Consider the following 25,116-nt stretch of genomic DNA (forward strand, 5'->3'; position numbering starts at 1 on the left):
ATCAGGACATAATTATGGAAAGGTATATAATGATTTAAAGGATCTAGAGAGGGTATCAGAGAGCTTGAACTTTGAAATGAGCTTTCAGCAATCAATTAGAATTTGGTGAGTCAAACTCTGAGTAGGGAGAAAACATATCCAGGTGAGGAAACAGCCTGTAAAGTACTGAGGACATGTTTCTTTTCTATGCCTCTAAAAATACAACCTTCAGTGACAGTCATTACTTAGATGTGATTTATTCAAAAGATTTGTTTTTATTTTAAAAAATAGTAGAAGAGACTGATGCTATATTTAAATTAGATTTCCTTAAAAATTTCATCACTTTCCGATTTTGATTAAAAGAAGCATTTCCAAATGTGTGCCTGTTTAACACTATATAATAAAAGCTATGATTTTTCTCATTTCAAATCACCTTTAACTTTCCCCCTCAGCCTCTTTGCATGCTTCACTGCTGTGTGAGAAGTGTCACACAGAATCAGCCCAGGGCTTGAGCATGGAGACACAGCTGCGAGTCCCCAAGAGTGTATCCGGTGGAAGTAGGATGGGCTGGTATTATAGAAATAAACTCAGCAGATATCAGGATATGGGATTATAGAAAACCAACCTATTAACTCTACTAAAATGATTATAGGAGATCAACATAAAAAGGGTGTGTAATCAAAATGCAGAGAACTCAGGACTTAGGACTCATCCATAATACATTTCACCATGTAGAGAAGTGTGGGCAGGAGAATAGGGAGGTTGGCAACAAGAACGTGAGCGTAGCACCTAGTGAAGGCAATCAGAATGTAGGATCCTGGAAGGCACTGGAACTGAACATACAAATAGAGTACTGGCCATTCGGGCCCAACTGGTTCCCTGGGCAAGTCATTGTAGTTTGTGAATCAGAATTCTATTCTTATATATGGTCTGGCCATTGTCCATTTGTATAGTTAGTCTATCAGTGTCATATAGGAAACTAATCCTTTTTTCTATAATAACTGGCCCAGTAAGGCAACCTGCTATAACTTAGACTTGTCTCTCTATAAACAATCCAGGAAGCCGAACAATAACTTCTGTAACAATTTGCCCCAAATGGCCAGGACCTAATCAATAACCAGTGGCTTCGCTACTTAAGACCTACTTCTAACTTAAGACCAAGTAAAGAAAGCCAAATATGTTCAGCTAACCAATCACATGGGTCGCCCTGTTGCTCTTAGCTGCTGGCAGCTTTCCATGCCAACAGCCAGCCCTCAGGATTCACCTGAACCTGCTTCCCTCGTCTCCATTCCGAAGCTACCTTGCTCCTCTGCCTGTCTCTGAGACTTTGCCAAACATAAGTTATGGTGACTACCTCCCTTGCTATAGTTAGCTCTAAATACTTGGCTTATTCTCATTTGGTGGGTCTTTGTTTCCCCAACATGATAGACAAATGTTATCACGAGGCAGGAGTGGTTAACTGGATAGGTCACTGTCAATGGGCTAAGATAAGGGAGAAGCGCGTCCCTTGTGTTTGGCAATATGGACGTCGCTGGTGACTTTGTCATTTTACTGGACACATGCTAGATTTAAGTAAGTAAAAGAGTTAAGAGGCATTGGGAAAGATGACACAACAAACATAGACAATTATTTTGTAAAAATTTTACTCAGAAGAAAAAAATTTAGACGGTGAAAAATGTGGAAGTATATAGATTTAAAATAGTCTTTTATAAGATAGCAACTATTAAAACATGTCTATGGCATAATGGGAATAACCCAGTTTAGAGAGGAATATTGGTGATGCCAGTGTTGACTGAAAAATAATATCAAGTAGGTGTTTCATCACCAAAAAAAGATTTATTTTGGGGGGGAAATAAAAAGGTTGCAACCCAGTATATGCAGACACAGCAAGCCACATGCATACTCTGGCCTGTGTGCCAAGATAGGGCTACTTATATAAGGGAAAGAGAAGTTAAAAGAAAGTGGAAGTTACAACCATTGCCCTTTATCATAAATGTAGAGTTCTTCCTGTAGTGTTCTCTCATGCAGGGCTCTCATGATTACACAGAGCATGAGAACTCCCATATACCTTAGCTCTTCCCATAGACCCTTCTAATGGATTATGTTAGCTTAAAGTTTGTTAGTCTTTATCATTTCCCCTCTTTTGATCGAGATCCTTCTTTGAAAGCATCACTGATCAATTGTCCAGACTTCCAATTTCAGCAGCCATTTTGTCCCTTGATGTCAGGAAGGGAACTCTTCTGGGTGTCGTCTCTCATAACAGAGGGAAAGTGCATGGATTGGAACAGCTCAATTCCAGGGTTAACGGGCAACAGGTGTGGAACTTAAAAACAAGAAAAATTCAAAAAAGAATTAGAGCAACATAACAACCTAGTCTACATGATGAATTTAAACCAGGAACTCAAACTTGTAGATAATAAAACAAAGACCATTATTATCTTGGATAGATCAAAGTTCTTGTGCTCGCTTCGGCAGCACATATACTAAAATAGATCAAAGTTCTTGATTACAGATTCAAAACCCAGAAAAGTTCCCCCCTTTTCAAAATAGGGTAGGAAACATAAACAAGGGCACATTCTTTCCAAAGAAAAGAGAAAAACGAAATAAGAATCGATAGTAAGAAAAGACTTGTACAAGCCTAATTCAGTCTTTTTGGCAATTTATTTTCTTCAGAGGTCACCTGCTTTAATTTTTGACAGCTTTAGTTGCAGGTCATTAGACTCTGTGCAGTTCCAGTTAGAGTTTGTGCCACATCCAGCAAGTGGCAATCCTGCACATCCAACGCGACCCTGGAAAATAAACCTGAGTGGGAATGGTGGGAGATAAGAAAAGAAAGAAGACAGAAAGCGGGGAGCAGTTTTATTTTGCAAGCTGCTTTTATACAAGAACATACTAGTTCGCATAAGCAGTTTAGCTTAGGCATAACAATACTGTTTCTTCCATTTTTCCCAAGCCATATCTTCCCATGACCTTGAGCCTGTTTGCCTACCTGTGGCTATGTTTATACTTTCTTGTTCTCAGGGGGAGTTTGCTGAGGCGAGGTAACCCTTGGTTGCCCTCACAGGTTGCAAGGACCTTGTCAGCTTACAACCCACTTTCCACAGGTTTGATACCTTCTTTAGGTGCGAACACCTGTATCCAAGAGTCTGTTCCCTGGAGTTTAGCAGCATACGGGTAAGTCAACAGTACCCGGTAAGGGCCCTTCCAGTGAGGCTGGAGAGAATGTTTTCTGAGGTGCCTTTTCTAGTAAATGAAATCTCCAGGTTGTAGAGTATGGATTTGGGTGTTTTTTTATTTCCTTGGAGTACACTGTGAAAAGATTGTTCTACCAAAGCATGATTATTTTCAATAGAAGCAGTTAAGCCTTTATGATGTTGAAGTATGTCTCCTTTTACCAACTGAAGATCAAAAACGGGAGCCAAATGCATAGGGCATTTGTAATTGTCTAGAAAGGTGAAAGCTTGAGTCCTAAAAGGAGTAGACTTGAGATTTAAAAGGACTAACGGCAATACTTTTGGTCAAGATATTTGGAGTTTCTACAGATTTTGCCAATCGAATCTTGGTAATGCATTAGTATGTTTGTCTCAACCTGAAGACCGAGGTTGGTAAGCACAGTGAAAGTGCAGTAGAATTGGCCAAATGGCACAGACTTGTTGTAGTGCCCGACCAGTCACTATGGAGTTGGAGAGGAGCTCCCCAAGTGGGAACAATCTTTTCTGAAAGTACTTCAGCCACTGGAGAGGCATTAGTTTCTCTATAAGGAAAAGCTTCAGTGCAGTGAGAAACATACATATCATGACTAAAACATATCAGTGTCTATGATACAGGGAAAGCTGTAGAAAATCTATTTGCCAAACCTCAAATGGCCCGTTAGGCAAATTAAAATGTCCAGGAGCAGTAAGAACAGGCTTCCCTGGGTGGTACTTTGTACCTCATGCAGTAGAAGTGAAGGTTATTATTTTGTCAGAGACCAATGGCTTAATGCACATTCAGTAGTCAGGAGTAGAAGTTTTAGAGTTTCTGGTAGGACTGAGTTGTTATTTGGTCCACACCAGAGCTTTCTCTTATCAAACCAGCAATTGCTGGATTTCCAATCTTGTTTTTCTTTTTCCAAAGTCAGTTGTTGGCTTCTTTGGACAGTTTTTCTGTTATTTACTGGGAAAACATCTCTTTAGACCAAAACAGAGGTTCAACTGCTGCTGATGGCTTTAAGGGCAGCATTCTTAGCAGAAATGTCAGCAAGGTGATTTCTCTTAGCTTTCAGGGAGTCAAGTTTATAATGTCCTAAAATCTTTATACTAGCTAAAGCATCAGGTAAAATATAGCATCCAGCAATTCCTGAATATATGAACCATTTTTCATTTTATCTCTTTTGGAGGTAAGAAAACCACATATGTTGCTACCATAACATTCCAAAGTCATGAACGACTGCAAAATTATATCTACTGTCAGCAAACATGTTGGCAGTTTTACCCTTTGTTAAAGTGCAAGCTCAAGGGCATAGAATTCAGCCTGCTGTACAGAAGTAGCCAAAGGCAAAGATGCTGCCTCGAGGACTTCAAAAGGGGTTACAACAGCATAACCAGGGCATTGTTTACCATTTTCATTTTTAAGTATGAACCATCTCTAAACCATGATAAATCAGTTTTTTCCTGAGGAGTCTCCTTTAATGAGGTGATCCATCTGTGTCAAGTAGTCGTGAGATGCTTCATCAGCCTCAGAAGGAAGAAAAGTAGCTAGATTAGGTTATCACAGTGTGAAAGGTATATGGAAGCGGTTAACAAAAGGATGAAGTGAAGGCAAAAAAAAGCATTGGGTAGCTTTGTCAACAAGGAAACTAAAGAATACACTACAGAAATCAATTACCATAAAAAATAAACTTCTAGTTGGGCTAACTACTAGTAGCATATACGGTTAGAAACAGGGCGTTGAGGGTTTATTGCTCGGAAGTTCTGGACAAAACTCCACACTGGTCCCTTCGGCTTTCTCACAGATAAGAGTGTTACAGGGACTAGTACAAGGAATGATAAGGCACTGAGTCATGTAATCTTCTATTATGGGTGTCATACCTCGAAGGGCTTCTTTACTCACAGAATATAGATTAATCCTGGGAAGAAGTTTTGAAGGATCGACTTGCATCTTAAGAGGTGAACTCTGGGTTCTACAGTATCAGTTGAAGATTTTACCCATAAAGAAGATGGCAGCTGGTCCAATGAGAATATTGATCGGTGCTTTCTGATTCAGCCAATGTGCTAACAAAAACAGAATAAAAGATGTTAAAAGGCCATTTGATTCACCTAATTGGCCATTCTGATAGTTATCATGAAACTCTAACATCATTACTCCCTTTTGGGAAAAGAATATTCCAGCATGATACTTCTTTAAGAAGTCTCACCTAATAAATGGGATAGGCAGAAGAATTCAGGAGAAAACAATGTGTATCTCTTGAGGCTTAAACAAAAAGGAATAGGTTCAGAAATATGAACCTGTGAGGTTTACTTGAAATCCCTACTATATGAACTATCTTACTGCTCCAAGGCAGGGGCTGTTTCATGACAGTGGGGTTGAACACTGAGAATGTAGTACCAGTGTGAGTAAGAATATACATAATTTCCTTACCAATTTGGAGAGAAGTTTCTCCAAACCGATTAAGAGGAAGAATTGGAAAAAGCCCCTGTAGTTCCTCAGAGCCTCATCGCCGGGGATTAACAGGATCTTGAAAGAGTGTCTGAAATGCTTAAACTATGACAACACCTGTTTCTGTGTCCTGGCTCTTTGCAATAATGGCAAGAGTTTGGAGTCTTTTCGTTTCGCATAGGGCCTCTCATTTGCCAAGGCTGAAAATTAGAAATATTGACAGTCTTACTTCCAGGTGGCTCATCTAGAGTACGGGCAAGCTGATTGGCCAAATTAACCAAATATAGGGTGGCCATGGTCTCCCATTCCATCCAGATTCTCTTAACCAAGAGGGAAAGATCTCTGTTTGACCCATTAGCAAAGAATTAAGTTACCGGAGTAGAGTTAACATATGAAGGAAGACCAGAATTTTCCTTTAAAATGACCTAAAGTCTATTATAATCATCATGAACAGATTCATCAGAGTTTTGTAAGCAAGTCTAAGTATTTCTCCAATTAACAGGCTTTGGGAAAGCCTTAGAAATTACTTGGTGTAGTTTTTGAGCTTCCCTAGCTTCTTTCCCAGAATTAAAGGCTTGCTTTTCTAAGTTTTTTTGGGGGGTGTTCCCATTTGGCTTTCACCAATTAATATACAAATTAGTTGATATAAATCAGAAAACACAGGCTGATAAGCCTGGATAATAATATCGAATTCCTTAGCAAACTTGTAAGTATCCTCAGTTACCTTAGGGAATTCCTTTACAATGGCTCATAACTCAGCTTTATTCCAGAAGACATACGGAACTTGGAGTCCATTAGGATTCCCAGAGGGTTTAATTTTAAATAGGAGAGTGTTGATAAGTTCAGGAGAAAAAAAAAGTAGAGGAGGATTTCAGGGAAAATGGCACCATAGTGGGAACTGAAGGTAAGGAAGGCAATAGTGACAGGCAAGATGACATCAAAGGTGGCGCTTGAGGCAAAGGAGTTGGGGAAGAAGCACTGAGCAAGCTGAAGAAGACTGAGGCATCTCCATAGAAAAATATGGTAGACCAGAAGTTGAATCCTTAGATAATGGAGTAGAGGAGGAAGGTCAAGACAGCACTGCCAAGTAGGGAGTCCTGGCTTCAGATGCCATTTTCTCTTTTAAATTTTCAGTAGCCTCTGTTCATTTTAAGACTTTATTTTGCAGAGGCAACTTCAGAGTCTTGATCTCATTCGAAGCCTCGAAATACCATTCAAAATAGGCCTACCACTCAATTTTACCAATTTTAGTGCTATTATTGTCAGATTTAAAGAAATGGAATTAGTGATTCTCAAAAGTTCCCCAGAGTGGCCACTGATTTCCCAAATTACTTTTAGTCAGATCTATCCATTTAGTTAAGTATGCATATGAAAATTTCCCACAGCTTTTAAGCATGTATTCAGCTGGCAACCATGAACTCAGGAATGGTCTTAAAATATTTAGATAGCTAAGATCCCATTTTTCAGACTTTTCTCTAAAACAAAGGGCCTAAGACAATTTACAACAGCTTGAGCAACCTGCCAGTGAGACACAACCCTAACATATACATATATGCCCCTAATGGCCCCTGAGGCCATGAGGAGTCATGGAAAGCCAGTCTGGGCCCTACAGACTCTGTTTCAATCCTTCTGCTACTTGAAGCTCCCAGAATCTTAGCTTTCTTTTTTATTAAGAAGCTTAAGCACACAGAACAATTTAGATTATCTTTAGAGTAAATGAATATTTTGTGTTTACCACTCTAATTTTAGTGGTCATTGGTTCATATGTTGCCAGCCCTCTTGTGTCCCAAGAAAACCAACCCTGTTCTTGCTGTACTGTGAGCCCCTCCAGGAAAACATTAGTTAAGTATAACGTATCAACTTAATTGTATTTGTTTTAATGAATTTGATACGGGAAGGGACATCACTTGTAAAATTCTTAATCTTGTAGCAGGAAATGATATGGGACATATCTTGCAGAGTTCTTAATCTTTTTTGTAAACCTAGCTCAGTTTTCTTCCCTCTTTTCTTTGGGGGAAAAAAGGCCCTTTCTCTCAAATCCCAATAATTGCCTTGATATTGGTGACTCCTCAGATCCTCTGGCTATAAATAAGGGTCATCAGCCCATTGTTAGCAGAGATGATGTTAAGCCAGAGCGGGCCCTTAGAGTCTGAGAGGGGAGAGGACTTCGGGCTAAAGCTCTTTTTTTTTTTTTTACTCTTTAAGAAATACATTAACCAAGCCTATTTCCTTTTACTCACTTAATAGGCAAATCAATAATAGAAATTAATAAGGTATATGGTTTAAATAATAAGTTTGTATTTTCTTTTCCTTGTCTATGGACTGAGGTGACACTTTAGCAGGAAACCCAAGACCCCACCCTGATTGAGGCAGTCAGGAAAAGAGCTCCATGAAACCCTAATAGGCAGGGACAACAGCCCTTCTCAGCAGGAGCAGATATGGAAGAAGAGACCTCCCATCCTTCAACATCCATACTACTAATAAGTAGGTTCATGGTTCTTAGAAAAGAGCTAGGCAGGAAAGTTAGTTAGGGGGTTCAGGTCTGCCTGCAGACATTCAGGTCATCCTATCATTGAAGAGGTCCGCCCTAGTCCACCCACAATTAAGCAAGCCAGAAGGCATTTTTTTTTTAAAACTCACACAAAGAAACAAGTAGGCAGAAAATTAGGTACCAGTTTAAGCCAGTCACTCATACCTGCCGCAATAAAGACCCCAAGGACCTTCAACTCACCTGAGCCTCATTATACCATCATTATAATATGATACGTATACCCAGAAGTTCATTAATAACAGCCTGAATTCTGGGAACGAACATGCGCAGAAAGCAAATGCTGAATCACTGAATTCTGTCAATCTTAGTTGTCGATCAAGGAAGCTCGCCCCTCTAAGAAAAGTAACCACCCACTGCAAATAAGGATAAAAACCCCAAAGGCTTTGTTACCAGGTATTTTGAGCCACATTTCTCTTGCTCAGGCCCACTTCCACGTCTGGAAGTGTACTTTCCCTTCTAATAAAGCTTTTCTTTTCTACTGAATTTCAGTGTCTTGCTTAATTCTTTGTTTAAGACATTAAAACCCTGGACAATGAACCGGGAGAGGATCTCCACTCTCCGATAACAGATTTATTAACAAATAATATTTAATGAATATTAAAATATTAATATAAAAATAGTAGAAAATATAAATAATGAATACTTGTAAAACTACTCAGTACCCAATAAGTAAAACAGCGACCAGTGTGTTTTTTCGTCATAATGCCCCCATTTCATCAGTATACATGTATGTCTAAAAAACTTATTCTTTGATTTTGTTCGTTCTTGAACTTTCTAAACAAGATAATGAAATGAACGTTGTCTGACATTTTTTACTCAACAACTTTTTATTATAATCTGTTCACTTTGTCCTGAAGAACTATCATACATTTATTTTCACAGTTGTGTTATATTCCATTGTGAAAATATTGTACAATTTAAATATCCATTTTCTCCTTTATGGCATTTGTTTTTATTACCGCTTTTTTATTATCATGAATGTTATTTTATATATCTTCATTCATCTTGCATACATATGTGTTAATAGAATCAAAGGTAAAATAAAGGGTCTGACTCCATTTTTTTTGATGTTTGAGGTTTTCAAGGCCCACTCCTTTCTCTTCTCCTTGGGTTCCTATCTGGTTAGGAAATCTCAATGCTCTCTCCTTTGCTGCAGGTGGGAAGTTCAAGACACATGCAAGGAGCTCATTCCAACTTTAACCCTAACCATCATAAAACTACAAGCCTATCTCCTTTTTCAAGCCATTTTGCACCAGCTTGAGGAAGCTCTCTTGTTTTCCTCACTGCATAAGTATAAACCTTTTCATAACTTCTTAGTATGTGTATGTGTGTGTGGTATCATCATTTTTTGACATCCAAACCAAATTCTGAGAGGAAGTCCATGTCGTCTCTGTACATTGTCAAAAACAACTGATACTGTAAAAGACGATCTAGATGACGACCACCACTGCTTGGGGTCTTTATTCTCTTGCTTTAGCTTGATAACTTGCTCTGTGCCTACTAGCAAGCATGCTCTTTATGCTGTGCTGCTATCTGTTGGCAAGTTTTCACTTCAGGCTGTACTATTCTGTGCTACCTTTGCTGAGTTCTACTGAGCCTCTGTTACTGATTTAACTGAACTGAATCAGAAGTTGCAATTATTTAAGGACAGGAGTCATGTGTCTCAGGCTGGACCATATGTCTCCATTGTAACACTCTTAAAAGCAGGTGGATCACTAGGACCTCACCAAATGCTTCTGCTCCTGCTTTTTTATGCCCCTGTCAGGAAAAAAAAAAAACCTTCCTTGTCCTCAGGGTTGTAGGCAAAAACACTCATGGCACCCTTGTGGTGCAGTGTAGGAGTTAATTCAACCATCTTCATGCTGGAGGCCACTACCATGATGATACTGATTTGAGGTATCTATACCCTGGAAGCATAACCAGTAACAAAGAAAGAAGGAAAGAAGGAAGGGAGGGAGGGCAGGAGGAAAGGAAGGAGAGAGAAAGAGAGAGAGAAAGGGTAAGAGGAAGAAAAAAACCTGGTTACAGAAGGGAGAAACAAAAAAACAGAAATATAAGTCCATGATTTGACCCAATTGGAAATGCAAAATTTGTTGAAAGAATTTATGAAGCCAAGAAATAAAAGGGTACTAATTGGCTTTTGTGCTTCAGCAACATGAATTCTGAATTAACTTTAAGACCTGCTGAAAAATACCAGTTGGCAAACCTTAATGACCTTAATACTGGGTCTGAAGTTATAGTTATACCTGAGGTTTCCACTAAATTTAAATAAAGTACCACTTTTAACCTCAGGGAAGTTGCTGATCATAAAATAGACGAGAACAGGTATATTTCATCTCAGTCATTGGAATTATTGTTTCGGCTAAATTCCCCACAGTCATTGTCCTTTTACACTATAATGTCTCATAGTTGGTATGGAATTCTAATCCAATGAGTAATAAATTAACATTAAATGAAGACTTTGGCACTTAAAAATTTTCTTGACAAAATGGGACCTCACGGTCCATCTCTGTAGTCAAAATATCTAATATGGCCCAATGTAAATAAAACTCAGCCTTCAAAGATGACACCTACCCCCAAACCCCATTCCTGCACTTAACAGCTAAATTTGTCCTGTTTTTACACTTGGAAAGACTGAATATTTTTTCATGATAGATTACCATAACCTTATTGTCAAGGTCCCATCCACTATTATTATTACTCAATATTATCAAAATTACTAATTCATTCAGTCAGGAACTGATAAATTTTGTTAATACGGATTTGGCTAAAATGTTTTATTCAGTGCCTATGTCAGCAGCTGCTCATCCAGTTTGCTGTTATCTCCTATGAACAAAATCCACCTTCACCTGGATATCCATAGGGTAGCTCATCTGTCCTGCCATTGTTCATGGTCTTTGTTGGCAGCATCTTAACTGCCTCGAACTTTCTCAAAGAGCACAGTTCTGATATCACACTCATGACACCCTACTCAGAAGGGATTCATTTAGCACACTCGTTCAGGACACAAAAAACTCACAAAGATGCTCACGAAAAGGAGATGGGCTTTTGCCTCACACATTATCTTTGTTCAATTTTTAACAATTACTTGGTAAACAAGGGCCACTCAATCCCTGACACTGTGCAGAAGCAACTTATTGATCCTTCCAGCACTCTCAGTGTTAAAACAATTCCAACATCTTTTAGGCTTCTTAGGTTCTCAGGGAAATATATTTTATTTAAGCCCATTTATGCTGTTACTTGCAAATCAGCCCACCTCAGGTGGGACTTTCTCCAACAAAGAGTCTCTAGAGTCTGTCAAAGTGGCAATGCAACAGGCGGCCCCATGAGGGCTCCAAGACTCCTTCACTACAGAGGCTTTAGCCATCTCTTCTCATGCCTCCTGGAGTTTCTAGACCACCCATGATGGTCATAATCGGTCTATAGGCTGCTGATACTAGAAATTGCCTTCCTTGACCCAGCACTATACACTATTATAGTAGCAACTACTGACCACATACTGGGTTCTCCTGGAAACAGAGGCTTTCATAGAACTATGGCACTCCATACGCAGATGCCCATTATTCTTTGGATCATGGAAGCAACAACCTGCAAGTGTGGCACAACCACTGAGCTCTCCTTGCTACAGAATAGAGCCAAACCTGGGGCCCTTGGAGAAGTCCGACTGTAAGAGAAAGTGGCCTCCCCTGTCCTCAGTACCTTGCCAGATGCCACAGTGCTAGATGAGGTCACTTCTCCCCCAATACCTTAGATATCTGAAAATATTAACTGAATACTTGAGTTAATTAACTGATACTTGTGATTAACTGAATGAATAGCAATGGGAGTCTGTACACTTTATAGATGACATGACCACCATTCCGTGTAATGGAGCCCAGGGGAGAGCAGCAGCTATTCATCCCTTAATCAGGATGTCCTTGATAAAGGATGGCACTCAAAGGTCAGCACGATTGGCCAAGCCTCAGCCATCTTAGTTCTGGGTGCCCTGACCCACTCTCAGGCCCATCCGCACATTTTTAGACTTTTTGTCCACTGAAAATGGTCTGGGTGTCTGGTCCATCCAATGACAGCAACACTGACTTTCAAGAGTTTCCTCTCTGGGGTAAAGAACTCTGGGAATCTCTTGCTTCATAGGTATCCAAAATAGAAATCAAGGTAACACATATCTCCACTCAAACTAATGCTACAGCACAAGGCCTCACTGAGATATCCCTTTTACCCTTTGAAGTTCCAGATATCATTGACAGTGACCAAGGTCCTCATCTCACTTCTCAGAATACACGATGCTGGGTTCTTAAAGAAAGTATGCAGTGAAATTTCTATCTCTTTACCAGCTTCAGGCTGCAGTCGTCCAAGAGTATGGTAAGAGCTTACCATTCAATTAATTTAATTAATTAAATGAAACATGACATGTTTCAATCATCAATCATCTATCAGGAGCCACTGTAATAAAGAGTCTGGCTCCATTTTTTTTTTTAATATTTGACTGCTAAAAACTTTTAAGTCTCACTTTTCTTCATTCCCTTTTGTCCTGATAAAGCCTAGATGCTCACTTCTTTGGTGCTGGTAGGAAGTTTAGACCACATGCAGAAATATTCAGCCAAGACTCAACCCTCAACCATTATAAAACCCCAGGTCAGGCTCCTGCCCCACTCTCACACCATAGTTGGACATGCTTGGGAAGCCTTCCTGCTTTTCTAAGAAAGTTTCATAACTTCTTGGTTTGTGTGTGGCATCATCAGTGTCAACATTCAAATCCTTAAAATTTTAGGTAGAAAGAGCAAGTGGAAGTTCAACTTTGTAAAGTAATCCCAAACTGTATTTCAATGTGGTAGTAAATCCATTGTTCAACTCCAAAACCTTGAACCCTCAGGGGCTCTCAAATTTCATTAATCAATGTGTATAATTAGCATTTCAGTTTGCTTTTATTTGCATTTCTCTGATTACTATTAAGATCTCATGTATCTTTGTAATTTTATTGGCGATAATATTCCCTCTTTTAAAAATGACTGTTCATGTCATTCGACCATATTGCTATTGGCGGGTCATTTTCTTATTATTTTCTATGCATTCTTTATACATTCTGGTTAACTGCTTAACACAAATTTACATGTTAGACTATCTTCCCTTAGTGTTTGGCATTCCGTGACTTTCTTTAAGATCTGTTAACAAATAGAAGTGCTCAGTTTTCATATAGTTGAATTTAACATAATTTTCTATTGTGATTAGTAGCTTTTCATATCATGTTTAATAAACCTTTTCTTATCCTAAGGTCAGAAATGTAATTACCTTCATTTGCTTTTGACATTTAAATATTCATTTTACCTGGTTTCTATCTTTGTATAAGGTGTGCACTAGAGAATTTCACTTATTTCTATATTTATAACCCATTTTCCAGTTCAATTTGTTATTTCTCCTTTTCCCACTCTTCTAGCATAACTTCTGTCATGTAACAAAGTTATTTATATCTGTGCTCTGTCTATAAAGTCTCTCTTGTTCCATTGGTATATGCCTTTTCTCTGTCAACATTTAATCACTATACCTCTATCGATTTTGATATCTACTTGGGCATTATTTTTTTCAGCTTTATTGATATAATTGACATGTAGTATTGTATAAGTTTACCATTTACAATGTGATGGTTTGATACACATATACATTGCAAAAATGTTGGATAATATATCTTTTACCTTACAGAATTACCATTTTGTTGTTGTTATTGTGAGAACCTTAAAGTCCTGTTCTCACAGCGGCTTCTGAGTATACAATACAGTATTGTCAACAATAGATCCCCAGAACTTATTCATCTTACAACTGAAAGTTTTTACCCTTTGACCAACATTTTCCCGTTTTCTCCACTCCCCAGCCCCTGGCAACCACATCCTGCTCTCTGTTTCTATGAGTTTGGTATTTTTAGATTCCACAGATGTGTGAAATAATACGGTATTTGTCTATCTCTGCCAGACTTATTTCACTTAGCATAATGCCCTCAACCTCTATCCACATTGTTACAAATGGCAGAATTTCCTTCTTTTTTAAGGTCGAAGTGTGTGTGTGGGTGTGTGTGTGCGCGTCTGCACGCGCGCGTGCATGCATGAGCATGCATGTGTGTGTGTGATATCTTCTTTATCCATTTATCTGTCAATGAGCATTTAGGTCATTTCCATGTCTTAGCTATCATGAATAAAGTTGCAATGAACATAGGATTGCAACTATCTCTTTGAGATAGTAATTTCATCTTTTTCGGATATATACCCAGAAGCTTTCTATAGTGGTTTCATCATTTTACATTCCCGCCAACAGTGTACAAGCGTTTCCTCTTCTCCACACCCTCACTGATACTTTGACTTTTTGATAATAGCCATCCTAGCAGGTATAAGGTGTATTTCATTGTTGTTTTGATTTGCATTTCCCTAATGATTAGTGATGTTGAGAATTATTTCATGTTCGCCATCTGTATGTTTTCTTTAAAAAAGTCTTTTTAGGTTTTCTGCCCATTTTAAAAATCAGATTGTTTGGTTTTATACCATAGTATGTTATTGTTATGCTATTGTCTGAATTCTTATATATTTTGCTTATTAACCTCTTATCAGATATGTTATTTACAAATATCTTCTCCCATTCTGTAGGTTGTCTTTTCATTTTGTTAATCATTTCCTTTTCTCTGCAGAAGCTTTTTAGCTTGAGGTAGTCCCACTGCTGATTTTTGCTTTGTGTGTGTGTGTGTGTTTATTATTCTTTTTCTTCAGAACATGCATCACTACTTTGTCCTTTTCATTTTCACATGTATTTTACAATCATATTGCCAAGTTCTTTGAAAAACCTTGTATAATTTTTATCGAAGTTGCTTCAAATCTACAGATCAACTTAGGAAAACTAACATTTTAAAAACTTTAAGATTTCATATTCATTAACATAGGCTAAATTGTCATCATTAAGTTCTTATAAATATTTTATGAAACATTTTGTAGTTTTTCACATTCAAGGATTGCACAATATTTCTGGATTTATTCTCAGGTACTTTCTCATTTTAGCTATGAATGGTTTATTATTTAAATCTATTCATTCTCATTGTTGTTACTGTATAAATGCTTTTATACAGCATTTGACATTTATGTACTAATCACATACCCTGACATTTTTATAAACTCTTATTTTTCTAATTTTAATATTTTCACCTGTGAAATATGTATTTCACTTGGTTTTCATGAAGTTAAAATGAAGAAAACTAACACAAGCTATATAGCTTTGTATTTGTCCTCTAATAAATCTCAGGTTTCATTGCCTTTCCTTTGCTCAGAGACACGCCCTTTGCTTGGTGTTTAGTGGATTTAGGAAACCAAGACTCTGGAAAGATTCTCAATTAAGTATTTTTAGTTCTAAGGTAAGAAAAAATGATAGCGAAAACTGTATGCTCTTTAGCCTACATGAAACTTATACCCTGTACAATTAGCTGGACTTCATAAGCCTTTGTCTTTGAGTAATGTGCTTTTATGTTTCTCCAAAGAAGATGAGTCTGTGAGAGTAACCACTTACAAATTTTGCACTCATTTCTTTGAAGCACTTTTCTGACAACCCAGCATGAAAGTATGGCTTGATGCATTCTCCCAAGCACCATTGTAATGAATATAAGATCCATTATTTCAAAAGATTTCAGCTTGCTTTTTTCTATTATTTCATACCCAGAAGACATAAAAAGGTACCAAAAAAAATCAAAAAAATTGCATAAATAAAAAAGCTGCTATTTTTTTCATGGTCATGACATTTCAGAACCAAAGAATGATAATAATAAGAACATGGTAACAGTTTTAATTCAATATAAGATTTCTTACACAAAATCCCACATAACTAGATGTGAGAATCAATTTGTTAAAGCAAGGTATGTGCCAGAGTAAGAGAATAAGATTTTAGATGTTGTACCCGGTAACTTGTCTGATTTGTTATGTGCACATTGAGGACCATCACGTAGATTTTTAAAATTATTTTCAAACTATTCTCCTTTCCAAAGCCGAACTTATCGATTATGATTTTAGTATCTTCACTGTAATAATCTGTTAATTATAGATTATTGGTAAATATGAATTGTTGATTAAGGTTCAATGCCATGTTCTGTGGTTACCAGAGGTCTTTTCAAGAATAATCTTTGTTCATATTTGAAAATGTTAATGAGCCATGCTCCCATAAGTGTTATATTAAGAATCAATATTATTAAAATTAATAAAAGTTAATATGGAATTGGTCGACTTTCAAAGACGAATGAGATTAAAAATATTTTCAAACTGCATAAATAGTTGCAGTCTTCATAAATATTTGGATCATTTTAAACAGAAAAAAAGACACTGCTGCTATTTTATTTAAAAATAGGTCAAAGAATAGTTTTTTATATTACATTCAAAATTTAATTCTAAAATAAATTTTTATTTAATACATTACTAAATTATTATAGAATATATATAAAGTTATGTGGGATTTTTTTTTTCAGAAATATGTATGCTCCAGAATTCCAAGAATCAAATTAAGTTCTTCTGTCAGTCTGAAGTTTTCTATTTTTGGTGCTTAACCCATTTACCAACGCGAAAGGCAGTAAGATACCTTCTTGTAGCTCTTCTTGTCACCATTTTCCTTCTCAAAAGGAAAAGCTCTAGCTTGTTTTCTCTACAGGAAATATTTATACAAGAAAAGTTATATATATAAATAGATACATTTATTACAATTGACTAACCAATATTAATACATTATTATTAACTAAAATTCATAGTTAACATTAGGGTGTTCTCTTTGTGTTGTACGTTTTATGAATTTGACAAAAGTATAATATACATGCACCATTATATATTTGAAATAGTTCAACTGCCTTAAAATCCCCTGTGCTTCACCTATTCACCCCTCTCTTGCTCCTAACCCATGGAAACCACAAATCCGTTTCAATGGCTCAATAGTTTTGCCTTTTCTAGCATGCCATATGATTGAAAGCATAAAGTATTTAGCTTTTTTGTATTGTTTCTTACACTTTGCAAGATGTTTTTTAAGGTCCTTCCATATTTTTGTATGGCTTGATAGCTTATTTCTTCTTATTGATGAATAACAGTCCATTGTCTGGATGTAATTCAGTGTGTTTATCTATTTAGCTATTGGGGACATCTTGATTGTTTCCAACATTTAGCATTTACGAATAAAGCTGCTATTAGACTCTTGTGTGGACATATGTGTTTCAACTCATTTGGTATATAAGAAGGAGTGCAATTGTTGGATTGTATGATGAGTATTTTGCATTTTGTAAGAAACTGCTGAACTGCCTTCCATAGTGACTATACCATTTTGCATTTCCACCCGCAAGAAATGACAATTTCTTTTGCTCCACATCCTCACCAGCATCTGGTATGTTCAGTGTTTGGATTTTACCTAATTCTAATAGGTGTGTAGTGGGTGATATTTCACTGTGGATTTATTTCGCAATTCCCTAATGACATATTATAAGAATCTTTTCATATGCTTATTTGCCATCTGTATATCTTATCTGGTGAAGTGTCTCTTCAGATCTTTAGCCTATTTTTTTAATTGGTTATTTACTTCATATTGAGCGTTAAGAGTCTTTTGCATATTTTAGATACCACTACTTTATCTCATGTGTTTTGCAAATATTTTCTTCCCAGTCTGTGGCTTGACTTTTCATTCTACTAATAGTATCTTTTGAAAAGCAGAAATATTTAATCTTAATAAAATCCTGTTGTATATTATATTAACTTCTATCATCTATTTTGAGTTTATATATTTGAAAAGTCTCTGTCTAGATTTTTTTTTCTTTTTTGGCATGCAGATGTCTAGTTGTTCCAGCACCGAAACTCAAACAAGGAGAAATAGAAAATATGAATAGGCCTGAATCTATTAAAGAATTTGATTCGATAGTTAAATAATTTCTGCCAAACAGAAAGCACTAGTGCCAGATGGGTTCACTGATAAGTGCTAACAAACATTTTAGGGAAAAAAAATTATGCTTATTCTACAAAATCTCTTCCAAAAAATAGAACCAGAATAAATATGTCCTAATTCATTCTATAAAGCCAGCATTATCCTAATACCAAAAATATGCAAACATTACAATAAAGAAAAAGTTCAGACAAATATCTTTCATGAATATTGATGCAAAAACCATCAACAAAATATTATCAGATTAAACCCAATAATATATGAAAAAAAATATATACCATGACCAAGTGAGATTTATTTCCGGTATACAAGGCTGGTTCAACATTAGAAAATCAATTAGTGTAATTCATCACATTAACAGGCTAAAGAAGAAAAACTATGTGATCATATTAATAAATGTAGAAAAAACATTTGACAAAATTCTACATTTATTCATGAAAAAACCTCTCAATAAACTAGTAATAGGGAAAAAAAAGCTATTACGACTTGATTATGAGCATTTACAAAAAAACTACAGCTAACACAGTACTTATTGGTAATGAAATAGATGCTTTCCCACTAAGATTAGGACCAAGAAAAAGATATCTTCTTTTACAACTTTCGACATTGTACTAGAATTTGCGGCTAATATCATTCAGCAAGAAAAGGAAGTAAAAAGTATACAGATTGAAAGGAAAGAAATAAAACTTCGTTTGCATATGACATTGATTGTCTATGCTGAAAATCTCATAGAATCAAAAACAACAACAACAACAACCACAACAAAAAATCTGGAAACCAATCAGCAATTATAGCAATATTGCAGGATACATTTTCATATATAAAGTTAATTGTTTTTCTATATACCAGCAATGTACAATTGGGTTTTGAAATTACAAACACAATATCATTAACATTGACACCCAAAAATGAATACTTAGGTATAACTCTATCAAAATATGAGGAAAAACTACAAACTTCTGATGAAAGAAATCAACGAATTTCAATAAATAGATAGTCCATGTTTGTATATAGAAAGACCAAATATTCTTAAGATGTCAGTTCTTCCCAACTTGATCTGTAGATTTAATGAATCACAATCAAAATTCCAGAAAAGTATTTTGTGGATATTGACTAACTGATTCTAAAGTATATAAAAACCAGAATAGGTGACACAATATAATAGTTTCCTAATTTTCTTTGAGGAAACAGGTAAGAAACTCCTTGAAAGAGAAAAAAAGGAAAAGAAAAACAACAAAAAAGAATAAAGAGTAAGTTAATCCAATTTGTGTTGGTTGTTGCTTTACTAGACTTACTTAACTTAAAATCAATTTTGAAATCCGTACCATTTAATTAAGTAGAAGCAATTGGACAAATAGTGTTTTAAGTACGGATGTGCCCAGCAGCCACTCTGATAATTATATTTAAAAATGCATTGAGGTAATAAGCTGAGATTTCTGAATAGAATTTAATTAAAAGAGAGTTGATTAGCAGATCGCTTCTAAAAGTTTGTGTCTGATATTACAAATACCAATTTAAAATATTGCATAATACCTTTAGATCTAAATTTTGCATTAGGTTTTGGAAACATTAGTATTACAACTTTATAATTAAGTGATATTCCATTATATATTTCCCAGAAAAATATAATGGAAGCAAATAAATCTCTATTCAATCAGAATTTTAAAATTTAGTCACAAAAATAATAGAGGCACACAGTTTAAAAAGTCAAATAGTACCAAAGTGTTTACCTTGAAAATTAACTTTTCACAGCAGCTGTGCGATTTGGGGCAAGTCACTTAACCTCTCTATGCTTCGACTTCCTCAACTGTTAAATGGGGATAATAATATGTCTAAATTATAGAGGTGTTGTGAGTATTAAATGAGATAATGTATCCAAAAGACTCAGTGCGGTGCATGGCTATAGTAGGCACTTTGCACATTCCAGCATTATTATCACTGTCCTCATCCTCAGCAGTGATCATTGTGATTCCTCTAAATAGTGCTTCTCCCTTTTGGAATGGACCTTTTGTTTCTACTCTCAAGTGAATGTGTTCTGGTTAAGGTTGGGTAGGGAGTATGCAATTTGTATTCACATTTAGTTGAAGTTAAAATTTCAAAATTTAGAAAAAAACTATATGATTTCTTTTCATTATTCTTCTTAAGAGAAGAGAGAATTCTTGTTTTCCTGAGGATTTTAACTGAAATAGTCAAAATATTTTCAACATCTGGATAATAACCACTTTTTAAAATTGAGCCTGAATTTACAGCTGGATTTACACATACATTATTCTATCACCAAAAGGTATTTTTTTCTGCCACCAACAGGTATTACATAGAGGAAAGTCCATTATTTCAGATTTGTCATTACTCATAGCTTAGGTTTTGATAGAGTTTATAAAGCTATAAAAATACTACGTGGCATATCTGCCTATTTAACAACCTCAGAGCTTGTTCCTCTGCTGGGAAGTATACCAGGATTTATTTTTGCCCCAAATTCTCACCTGATTCAACTAATTGAAGTTCCAGCATCATAATCAACATTTGAAGTTTTATACTGTGGGGAACTTAAATGATGAAGAATGACACAAGAAATCAAATCAAATAAAGGTACCTGCTGGAGTGGGATCCAGGTTCCCACTCCTACTGTTAGGTAGTTAGGTAGACATGAGTGACTGGAGAATGAAGGTACCTCCCAAAGACCTCCCTTAGGATCTTCCTAGACCGTCCCATTTTATGGTTATAAATTACTTCTATATCTTGAGACACAAAGGAGTGAAAAGTCATAAAACTTTTATGAGGCTGGTATTGTCTGGCCGCAAGCGCTTCCTCCATGCGACCCTAACTGTAGCCTCATTATATCACCATTATAATATTATTACTATGTCCAGAAGTTAATGAATCTAATTTTAACAGACTAAATTCTGGGTAACCACATATTTAGTAGGCAAAAGGTTATAAAACAGTCAATGTCAATCAATAAATCACAATCAAAATGTCAATCCTCTAGCACTACCCTTATAACCTCCCATCATGGTCTTAGTATAATACAGACCTCCCCAATTTCATGAGGCTGCAGCTTTCTTTGGCATAGCTCATTTCTTTCTTGAAATATACTTTCAATAAATCTTTCTTTTTCTAAATCTCACTGATCCGTAATTCTTTACTGCACCAATGGAAAGAATTGAGGGACCCCTCGGTGCCACAGGGTCAGTGAAAGATATTATTAGATCACCCCAATGGTGACACTACAACTTTTTATAAGAGGTATTTTGGTTCCGTGGAGAGGCCAGGATAACCTGGAGATGGAGTTTCATGACTAGAAAGTTTGGGAAAACCTGTGCATTAATATCAACACACAAAAATGATGCAGCTGCATTACAAATTTCTCTATTTAGAATAGGAATACCATGTATGAAAACACACTTAGGACATCATTGGAATTTCTTGAATCACTTTTATGTCCTTAAGTTTCTTAAGGCCTTTATCAAAACTTCAGTCACAAAACTTTTCTTTGTTGCCCATCCTTATCTGATTCAACTTCTGTTTTAAGTCGCAGATGTCTAAGGGCCTACGTAATAAAATTACAAGGCCTATACCATATCACAAATTCAGTAAACCATGAATTATAAATGCTAAAATATCTTTCATCAGTAAGGATTCTTAGTTATGAGCAACATAACTTAACAAATTTTCTTAAGAAAAGGGGGATTTATTAAAGGATACTGTGGGCTCACAGAATCATGGGACACTGGATAGCTAGGCTTGGAAAAGAAGTAGGAACCAAACACTTCTGGGTTAGCAGTGGGGGCAGACACAAGGGCAGGACCCTGCCACTCCCCGTGTCTTTGTGTAGTTAGCACAAACTCAGAGCTAACAATTAGTTCTTTTATATTTAATTTTTTGAAGAACCTCTCTTACTTCTGGTTATATATCCAAAATTATTGAAATTGAGATTTCGTAAAGATATCTGCACTCCCATGTTCATTGTAACATTATTCACAATAGACAAGATGTGGAAACAACCTAAATGTTTGTCAATGAATGAATGGATAAAGAAGATATGATATCTATCTATATCTATCTATGTAATTCAACCTTTAAAAAGAAGGAAATCTGGCTATTCGAGACAACGTGGACAAAACTAGAGGACATTATCCTAAATGAAATACGTCAGACACAGAAGGACAAATGCCACATGATACCACTTATATGAGGAATCTAAAATAGTCAAACTCATAGATGCAGAGAGCAGAATGGTGGTTGCTATGGGCTAGGGGGAGGGAGAAATGGGAAGGTATTAGTCACAGTATATAAAGTCCCAGTTATGCAAGAGGAGTGAGTCTTAGAGGTCTGCTGTATGGCATAGTGCCTATAGTTAATAATACTCTATTGTGTATTTAAAAGTTTTCTAAGTAGATAGATCTTACATTGTGTTCTTGTCATAAAATTATTATTAATAATAATAAATAAAGAGGGTAGGAGAAAAAGAAAACCTCTTAGCATGGAGTGCAGGTCACATGCTTACTCTCTTCTGCAGGTAAAGTGGCTTTCACAGTAGCAGGAAGCACTTTGCTTCACACAGGAAATCACATCTGGGGCAATTCCTCAGAGTCAAGGGGCCAGTGGGTGCTGGATAGTCAAAAAGCAACAGGCACGGGTCCCTAAGATTTACACATATTTACGTACACACTCAGAATTCAAACAATTTTTAAGTATTCCTGACTAATACAATACAATTGCCTTTCAAAGAATAAAAAAGTGTGCCACCTACTCATCAAAGCCAGAAAGGCTCAAGTTTCTGCTTCTAGCCCCAAATCTTGCATCTCTGGGCATTGTCTAATTCTCCTCCAAGATAATCACAGCACATTTCCATCACCTAAAATCCATAGAGTAGTGGTGAATTTAATCATAACTACAGTAGTCTGGATAAAATGGTTTCACAAAAGAAGGGGAGAGGGAAGGGAAATTAGTTATAAAGGAAGAAGGGAAATGCCTTTCAGCACGTACTTCTGCAGCAGCCATGGTATTGTGACGTCCCTCAGCCAGTCTCTGTCCCACAGATGTTTTGCCTTCACCACAGAAGTTAGTTTGTTGGCTTCTTCATCTGGTGACCTGACCCAAACCTTAATTTCCGAGGTAATTGAGACCTTCATGGCCGGGACAACGTCGTGTTGCTGCTGCCTCATTCATTTTTTACAAGATATAGAATGTAGGGAGGCAGGACACAGGATTCCTTGATACTGAGCATGGATTTCTCCTGCCCATCCCATAGCACTTTTCTCCCAGCACATCCAGTGATTTGCAGAGACTAGAGGCACTCTCAGCTGCGTTTCAGTGAACTGTTTTGTGCCCGCTGTTGGAAGAATCCCTCCATGGGTCAGACAGTCTCTAAATAAGTAGGGTCTCCAACTTAGTGACAAGAAAAAAAGTTTTGGAAGCAGTCATTAAATGATTCACGAGTGACAGTAAAAGTGGTTTTAGTTCAAAGAATAACCAGGTTGTATAAAACAATTGCCAGGGAAATAGCCAGGAAGCAACCCAAGGCACTTCTACTGCTCCACTGACAGCGCCAGCTCAGCTGCCCCTGGGCTTGTCCACACAGTTGGACAGTGGTTGCCACTGCATGCTGCAGTGCTCACTTGAGAGTTCCACTGCTACCATCACCAAGATAAAATCCAGCCGCCCCTTTATCTTTGCGCACTTGTTCCTGACGCTCAGTCTTGAGTTGGAGGATCCCGCAGGTTGAGCCCAAGACTCGTCCCCTCATGTTGGTTGCCAAGAGCACCAAGAAAGGCAATCTGTCTCTCTTCACTCATTATCAGCATGGAGTTATCACTTCAGAATATGAGAGCTGATCCTCCAATGGACATATAAATACATTTCTCATTCCAAAATGGCAGGCAGGAAACTCTGAGAGCTTCAAGCATGTGCTCTTTGTGTGTGTGTGTGTGTGTAGATGAAACAGACTGAAAGGGCTCATGTGGTAAATTAATGGCAGAACTGGAATTAAGGTGCCACACTAACTATTGAACCTTCTGAGAACATCAGCCAAGCCTTAGACATCTGCTACAAGTCACACAGTGTCTGGCACATAGTAAGACCACAGATATTTTTTATTAAACGACAGCATTCACACACTTTCCAATGTATTAAATATGATCTATCTCCATGAATAAGCATAATATAGCTAGGGATTAAATCTTAGACTTCCATTCCCCTTACTTTCTTATCTCCATGCTGGCTTAAAGATTATACCTTGAGAACAAATGAATTCTAGACATTCTAGTGATTCTAATGGTTATGTTGCAAAATCAGAATCGTTGAAAGTTTTCTTCTTCTTCTTCAGATAACACCGGGCGTAGAAACAGCCTGTGGGTGCAGAACACTGTGTTTCTCCTCGCAGCTTCTCTGATAGAGCATCTAGTCCAGAAAAGCACTGTAATACACAGACAACACACTAGTAGGCATTATAGAGACAGTTTTCAACATAAGAGTAATCAACTCTTCTTCCATATTAGGTCATGCACAGGGTTTTCTCTTTTAAGTTGTTGCTGTTGTTGTTGTTGTTGTTGTTGTTGTTGTTGTTGTTTTTAAATTGGTCTACTATAACAGAATCATAGCGTGTAGAAGCTGAAAGGGCTCTGGACCAACTCCCTGATGGAATAGATGAAGGAAATGGTACTCAGAGGCCAAGGACCCAGTCAGAAATCCTGCCCCACGGGGCTCATCCCGAACCCAAGCGCAGTCTTAGTGTTCTCAGGGTTAATTAAGTGCCTAACACTTGATCAGTATTGTGTTTGATTTTACGTAGAGATAACAGTTACATTTCCCTCTTACTGTAGGAGGTATTATAGGGACTTTGATAGGGAGAATGTGCTAAAACAGCATTTTTAAAGTAAATCTTTCCAAACATAAATGTCAATATGTGAGTGTTTTTGGAGTTACATATTTTATAAAATGAAACTATAATGACTGAAAAGCATAATTAAAGTAGGGGGGAACCCTCTCCTTTCTTTATAAAAATGTATCTTAGAATAATT

General features: G+C 36.8%; 1 long non-coding RNA gene across 2 annotated transcripts; it reads right to left on the reverse strand.

The window, feature by feature from the left end:
* Nucleotides 1–485: 485 nt before the first annotated feature.
* On the reverse strand, nt 486–24,650 carry LOC118600433. 2 transcript variants are annotated; one of them, XR_004950092.1, is made up of 3 exons: nt 23,084–24,650; nt 5,071–5,231; nt 486–2,302 (listed from the first exon to the last, which is right to left on the reverse strand). It is a non-coding gene; the product is annotated as an uncharacterized LOC118600433 (long non-coding RNA). The 2 variants fall into 2 exon arrangements; XR_004950093.1 differs by having other exon boundaries at nt 5,049–5,231.
* Between the last annotated feature and the right edge of the window lie 466 nt (nt 24,651–25,116).

This window comes from Rousettus aegyptiacus, unplaced genomic scaffold, assembly GCF_014176215.1.
Source record: "Rousettus aegyptiacus isolate mRouAeg1 unplaced genomic scaffold, mRouAeg1.p scaffold_m13_p_3, whole genome shotgun sequence".
Lineage (NCBI taxonomy): Eukaryota > Metazoa > Chordata > Mammalia > Chiroptera > Pteropodidae > Rousettus > Rousettus aegyptiacus.